This window comes from Spinacia oleracea, chromosome 4, assembly GCF_020520425.1.
Source record: "Spinacia oleracea cultivar Varoflay chromosome 4, BTI_SOV_V1, whole genome shotgun sequence".
Lineage (NCBI taxonomy): Eukaryota > Viridiplantae > Streptophyta > Magnoliopsida > Caryophyllales > Amaranthaceae > Spinacia > Spinacia oleracea.
Window position 1 is genome coordinate 95,373,836 of NC_079490.1, and position 7,832 is coordinate 95,381,667.

Sequence of the window (7,832 nt, forward strand, 5' to 3'; positions counted from 1 at the left end):
AGTTTTAACTTTCTAAAACTCATTCGAATCTATTTATGCACATTTAAGGCTCATAATTAGGTCGTTATAGGTCATGTTTAGAGCTAAAATGACATTTCCGCTCCCAACTTTGAACTAAAGAACCTAAGGACTCATTTGATTCTTATTACATGATTAATATGCATAGTTTTAACTTTCTAAAACTCATTCCAATCTACGTATGCACATTTAAGGCTCATTGGGTCGTTATAGGTTATATTTAGAGCTAAAATAACATTTTCGCTCCCAACTTTTAACTAAAGAACCTAAGGACTCATTTTATTATTATTACATGACTAGTATACATAGTTTTAACTTTCTAAAACTCATTCGAATCTATTTATGCACATTTAAGGCTCATTAGGTCGTTATAGGTCATGTTTGGAGCTAAAATGACATTTCCGCTCCCAACTTTGAACTAAGGAACCTAAGGACTCATTTGATTCTTATTACATGATTAATATGCATAGTTTTAACTTTCAAAAAGTCATTCCAATCTACGGATGCACATTTAAGGCGCATTGGGTCGTTATAGGTCTTGTTTAGAGTTAAAATGACATTTCCACTCCCAACTTTGAACTAAAGAACCTAAGGACTCATTTGATTCTTATTACATGACTAATATACATAGTTTTAACTTTCTAAAACTCATTCGAATCTATTTATACACATTTAAGGCTCATTAAGTCGTTATAGGTCATATTTAGAGCTAAAATAACATTTTCGCTCCCAACTTTGAACTAAAGAACCTAAGGACTCATTTGATTTTTATTACATGACTAATATACAGAGTTTTAACTTCCTAAAACTCATTCGAATCTATTTATGCACATTAAGGCTCATAATTAGGTCGTTATAGGTCATGTTTAGACCTAAAATGACATTTCCGCTCCCAACTTTGAACTAAAGAACCTAAGGACTCATTTGATTCTTATTACATGACTAATATACATAGTTTTAACTTTCTAAAACTCATTCGAATCTATTTATGCACATTTAAGGCTCATTAGGTCGTTATAGGTCATATTTAGAGCTAAAATAACATTTTCGCTCCCAACTTTGAACTAAAGAACCTAAGGACTCATTTGACTCTTATTACATGACTAATATACATAGTTTTAACTTTCTAAAACTCATTCGAATCTATTTATGCACATTTAAGGTTCATAATTAGGTCGTTATAGGTAATGTTTAGAGCTAAAATGACATTTCCGCTCCCAACTTTGAACTAAAGAACCTAATGACTCATTTGATTTTTATTACATGATTAATATGCATAGTTTTAACTTTCTAAAACTCATTCCAATCTACGTATGCACATTTAAGGCTCATTCGGTCGTTATAGGTCATATTTAGAGCTAAAATAACATTTTCGCTCCCAACTTTGAACTAAAGAACCTAAGGACTCATTTGATTCTTATTACATGACTAATATACATAGTTTTAACTTTCTAAAACTCATTCGAATCTATTTACGCACATTTAAGGCTCATTAGGTCGTTATAGGTAATGTTTAGAGCTAAAATGACATTTCCGCCCCCAACTTTGAACTAAAGAACCTAATGACTCATTTGATTCTTATTACATGATTAATATACATAGTTTTAACTTTCTAAAACTCATTCCAATCTACGTATGTACATTTAAGGCTCATTGGGTCGTTATAGGTCATGTTTAGAGCTAAAATGACATTTCCGCTCCCAACTTTGAAATAAAGAACCTAAGGACTCATTTGATTCTTATTACACGACTAATATACATAGTTTTAACTTTCTAAAACTCATTCGAATCTATTTATGCACATTTAAGGCTCATTAGGTCGTTATAGGTCATATTTAGAGCTAAAATAACATTTTCGCTCCCAACTTTGAACTAAAGAACCTAAGGACTCATTTGACTCTTATTACATGACTAATATACATAGTTTTAACTTTCTAAAACTCATTCGAATCTATTTATGCACATTTAAGGTTCAAAATTAGGTCGTTATAGGTAATGTTTAGAGCTAAAATGACATTTCCGCTCCCAACTTTGAACTAAAGAACCTAAGGACTCATTTGATTTTTATTACATGATTAATATGCATAGTTTTAACTTTCTAAAACTCATTCCAATCTACGTATGCACATTTAAGGCTCATTCGGTCGTTATAGGTCATATTTAGAGCTAAAATAACATTTTCGCTCCCAACTTTGAACTAAAGAACCTAAGGACTCATTTGATTCTTATTACATGACTAATATACATAGTTTTAACTTTCTAAAACTCATTCGAATATATTTATGCACATTTAAGGCTCATGAGGTCGTTATAGGTCATGTTTAGAGCTAAAATGACATTTCCGCTCCCAACTTTGAACTAAAGAACCTAAGGACTCATTTGATTCTTATTACATGATTAATATGCATAGTTTTAACTTTCTAAAACTCATTCCAATCTACGTATGCACATTTAAGGCTCATTGGGTCGTTATAGGTCATATTTAGAGCTAAATTAACATTTTCGCTCCCAACTTTGAACTAAAGAACCTAAGGACTCATTTGATTATTATTACATGACTAATATACATAGTTTTAACTTTCTAAAACTCATTCGAATCTATTTATGCACATTTAAGGCTCATAATTAGGTCGTTATAGGTCATGTTTAGAGCTAAAATGACATTTCCGCTCCCAACTTTGAACTAAAGAACCTAAGGACTCATTTGATTCTTATTACATGATTAATATGCATAGTTTTAACTTTCTAAAACTCATTCCAATCTACGTATGCACATTTAAGGCTCATTGGGTCGTTATAGGTTATATTTAGAGCTAAAATAACATTTTCGCTCCCAACTTTTAACTAAAGAACCTAAGGACTCATTTTATTATTATTACATGACTAGTATACATAGTTTTAACTTTCTAAAACTCATTCGAATCTATTTATGCACATTTAAGGCTCATTAGGTCGTTATAGGTCATATTTGGAGCTAAAATGACATTTCCGCTCCCAACTTTGAACTAAGGAACCTAAGGACTCATTTGATTCTTATTACATGATTAATATGCATAGTTTTAACTTTCAAAAAGTCATTCCAATCTACGAATGCACATTTAAGGCGCATTGGGTCGTTATAGGTCATGTTTAGAGTTAAAATGACATTTCCACTCCCAACTTTGAACTAAAGAACCTAAGGACTCATTTGATTCTTATTACATGACTAATATACATAGTTTTAACTTTCTAAAACTCATTCGAATCTATTTATACACATTTAAGGCTCATTAAGTCGTTATAGGTCATATTTAGAGCTAAAATAACATTTTCGCTCCCAACTTTGAACTAAAGAACCTAAGGACTCATTTGATTTTTATTACATGACTAATATACAGAGTTTTAACTTCCTAAAACTCATTCGAATCTATTTATGCACATTAAGGCTCATAATTAGGTCGTTATAGGTCATGTTTAGACCTAAAATGACATTTCCGCTCCCAACTTTGAACTAAAGAACCTAAGGACTCATTTGATTCTTATTACATGACTAATATACATAGTTTTAACTTTCTAAAACTCATTCGAATCTATTTATGCACATTTAAGGCTCATTAGGTCGTTATAGGTCATATTTAGAGCTAAAATAACATTTTCGCTCCCAACTTTGAACTAAAGAACCTAAGGACTCATTTGACTCTTATTACATGACTAATATACATAGTTTTAACTTTCTAAAACTCATTCGAATCTATTTATGCACATTTAAGGTTCAAAATTAGGTCGTTATAGGTAATGTTTAGAGCTAAAATGACATTTCCGCTCCCAACTTTGAACTAAAGAACCTAATGACTCATTTGATTTTTATTACATGATTAATATGCATAGTTTTAACTTTCTAAAACTCATTCCAATCTACGTATGCACATTTAAGGCTCATTCGGTCGTTATAGGTCATATTTAGAGCTAAAATAACATTTTCGCTCCCAACTTTGAACTAAAGAACCTAAGGACTCATTTGATTCTTATTACATGACTAATATACATAGTTTTAACTTTCTAAAACTCATTCGAATCTATTTACGCACATTTAAGGCTCATTAGGTCGTTATAGGTAATGTTTAGAGCTAAAATGACATTTCCGCCCCCAACTTTGAACTAAAGAACCTAATGACTCATTTGATTCTTATTACATGATTAATATACATAGTTTTAACTTTCTAAAACTCATTCCAATCTACGTATGTACATTTAAGGCTCATTGGGTCGTTATAGGTCATGTTTAGAGCTAAAATGACATTTCCGCTCCCAACTTTGAAATAAAGAACCTAAGGACTCATTTGATTCTTATTACACGACTAATATACATAGTTTTAACTTTCTAAAACTCATTCGAATCTATTTATGCACATTTAAGGCTCATTAGGTCGTTATAGGTCATATTTAGAGCTAAAATAACATTTTCGCTCCCAACTTTGAACTAAAGAACCTAAGGACTCATTTGACTCTTATTACATGACTAATATACATAGTTTTAACTTTCTAAAACTCATTCGAATCTATTTATGCACATTTAAGGTTCAAAATTAGGTCGTTATAGGTAATGTTTAGAGCTAAAATGACATTTCCGCTCCCAACTTTGAACTAAAGAACCTAAGGACTCATTTGATTTTTATTACATGATTAATATGCATAGTTTTAACTTTCTAAAACTCATTCCAATCTACGTATGCACATTTAAGGCTCATTCGGTCGTTATAGGTCATATTTAGAGCTAAAATAACATTTTCGCTCCCAACTTTGAACTAAAGAACCTAAGGACTCATTTGATTCTTATTACATGACTAATATACATAGTTTTAACTTTCTAAAACTCATTCGAATATATTTATGCACATTTAAGGCTCATGAGGTCGTTATAGGTCATGTTTAGAGCTAAAATGACATTTCCGCTCCCAACTTTGAACTAAAGAACCTAAGGACTCATTTGATTCTTATTACATGATTAATATGCATAGTTTTAACTTTCTAAAACTCATTCCAATCTACGTATGCACATTTAAGGCTCATTGGGTCGTTATAGGTCATATTTAGAGCTAAATTAACATTTTCGCTCCCAACTTTGAACTAAAGAACCTAAGGACTCATTTGATTATTATTACATGACTAATATACATAGTTTTAACTTTCTAAAACTCATTCGAATCTATTTATGCACATTTAAGGCTCATAATTAGGTCGTTATAGGTCATGTTTAGAGCTAAAATGACATTTCCGCTCCCAACTTTGAACTAAAGAACCTAAGGACTCATTTGATTCTTATTACATGATTAATATGCATAGTTTTAACTTTCTAAAACTCATTCCAATCTACGTATGCACATTTAAGGCTCATTGGGTCGTTATAGGTTATATTTAGAGCTAAAATAACATTTTCGCTCCCAACTTTTAACTAAAGAACCTAAGGACTCATTTTATTATTATTACATGACTAGTATACATAGTTTTAACTTTCTAAAACTCATTCGAATCTATTTATGCACATTTAAGGCTCATTAGGTCGTTATAGGTCATATTTGGAGCTAAAATGACATTTCCGCTCCCAACTTTGAACTAAGGAACCTAAGGACTCATTTGATTCTTATTACATGATTAATATGCATAGTTTTAACTTTCAAAAAGTCATTCCAATCTACGAATGCACATTTAAGGCGCATTGGGTCGTTATAGGTCATGTTTAGAGTTAAAATGACATTTCCACTCCCAACTTTGAACTAAAGAACCTAAGGACTCATTTGATTCTTATTACATGACTAATATACATAGTTTTAACTTTCTAAAACTCATTCGAATCTATTTATACACATTTAAGGCTCATTAAGTCGTTATAGGTCATATTTAGAGCTAAAATAACATTTTCGCTCCCAACTTTGAACTAAAGAACCTAAGGACTCATTTGATTTTTATTACATGACTAATATACAGAGTTTTAACTTCCTAAAACTCATTCGAATCTATTTATGCACATTAAGGCTCATAATTAGGTCGTTATAGGTCATGTTTAGACCTAAAATGACATTTCCGCTCCCAACTTTGAACTAAAGAACCTAAGGACTCATTTGATTCTTATTACATGACTAATATACATAGTTTTAACTTTCTAAAACTCATTCGAATCTATTTATGCACATTTAAGGCTCATTAGGTCGTTATAGGTCATATTTAGAGCTAAAATAACATTTTCGCTCCCAACTTTGAACTAAAGAACCTAAGGACTCATTTGACTCTTATTACATGACTAATATACATAGTTTTAACTTTCTAAAACTCATTCGAATCTATTTATGCACATTTAAGGTTCAAAATTAGGTCGTTATAGGTAATGTTTAGAGCTAAAATGACATTTCCGCTCCCAACTTTGAACTAAAGAACCTAATGACTCATTTGATTTTTATTACATGATTAATATGCATAGTTTTAACTTTCTAAAACTCATTCCAATCTACGTATGCACATTTAAGGCTCATTCGGTCGTTATAGGTCATATTTAGAGCTAAAATAACATTTTCGCTCCCAACTTTGAACTAAAGAACCTAAGGACTCATTTGATTCTTATTACATGACTAATATACATAGTTTTAACTTTCTAAAACTCATTCGAATCTATTTATGCACATTTAATGCTCATAATTAGGTCGTTATAGGTCATGTTTAGAGCTAAAATGACATTTCCGCTCCCAACTTTGAACTAAAGAACCTAAGGACTCATTTGATTCTTATTACATGACTAATATACATAGTTTTAACTTTCTAAAACTCATTCGAATCTATTTTTGCACATTTAAGGCTCATGAGGTCGTTATAGGTCATGTTTAGAGCTAAAATGACATTTCCGCTCCCAACTTTGAACTAAAGAACCTAAGGACTCATTTGATTCTTATTACATGATTAATATGCATAGTTTTAACTTTCTAAAACTCATTCCAATCTACGTATGCACATTTAAGGCTCATTGGGTCGTTATAGGTTATATTTAGAGCTAAAATAACATTTTCGCTCCCAACTTTTAACTAAAGAACCTAAGGACTCATTTTATTATTATTACATGACTAGTATACATAGTTTTAACTTTCTAAAACTCATTCGAATCTATTTATGCACATTTAAGGCTCATTAGGTCGTTATAGGTCATATTTGGAGCTAAAATGACATTTCCGCTCCCAACTTTGAACTAAGGAACCTAAGGACTCATTTGATTCTTATTACATGATTAATATGCATAGTTTTAACTTTCAAAAAGTCATTCCAATCTACGAATGCACATTTAAGGCGCATTGGGTCGTTATAGGTCATGTTTAGAGTTAAAATGACATTTCCACTCCCAACTTTGAACTAAAGAACCTAAGGACTCATTTGATTCTTATTACATGACTAATATACATAGTTTTAACTTTCTAAAACTCATTCGAATCTATTTATACACATTTAAGGCTCATTAAGTCGTTATAGGTCATATTTAGAGCTAAAATAACATTTTCGCTCCCAACTTTGAACTAAAGAACCTAAGGACTCATTTGATTTTTATTACATGACTAATATACAGAGTTTTAACTTCCTAAAACTCATTCGAATCTATTTATGCACATTAAGGCTCATAATTAGGTCGTTATAGGTCATGTTTAGACCTAAAATGACATTTCCGCTCCCAACTTTGAACTAAAGAACCTAAGGACTCATTTGATTCTTATTACATGACTAATATACATAGTTTTAACTTTCTAAAACTCATTCGAATCTATTTATGCACATTTAAGGCTCATTAGGTCGTTATAGGT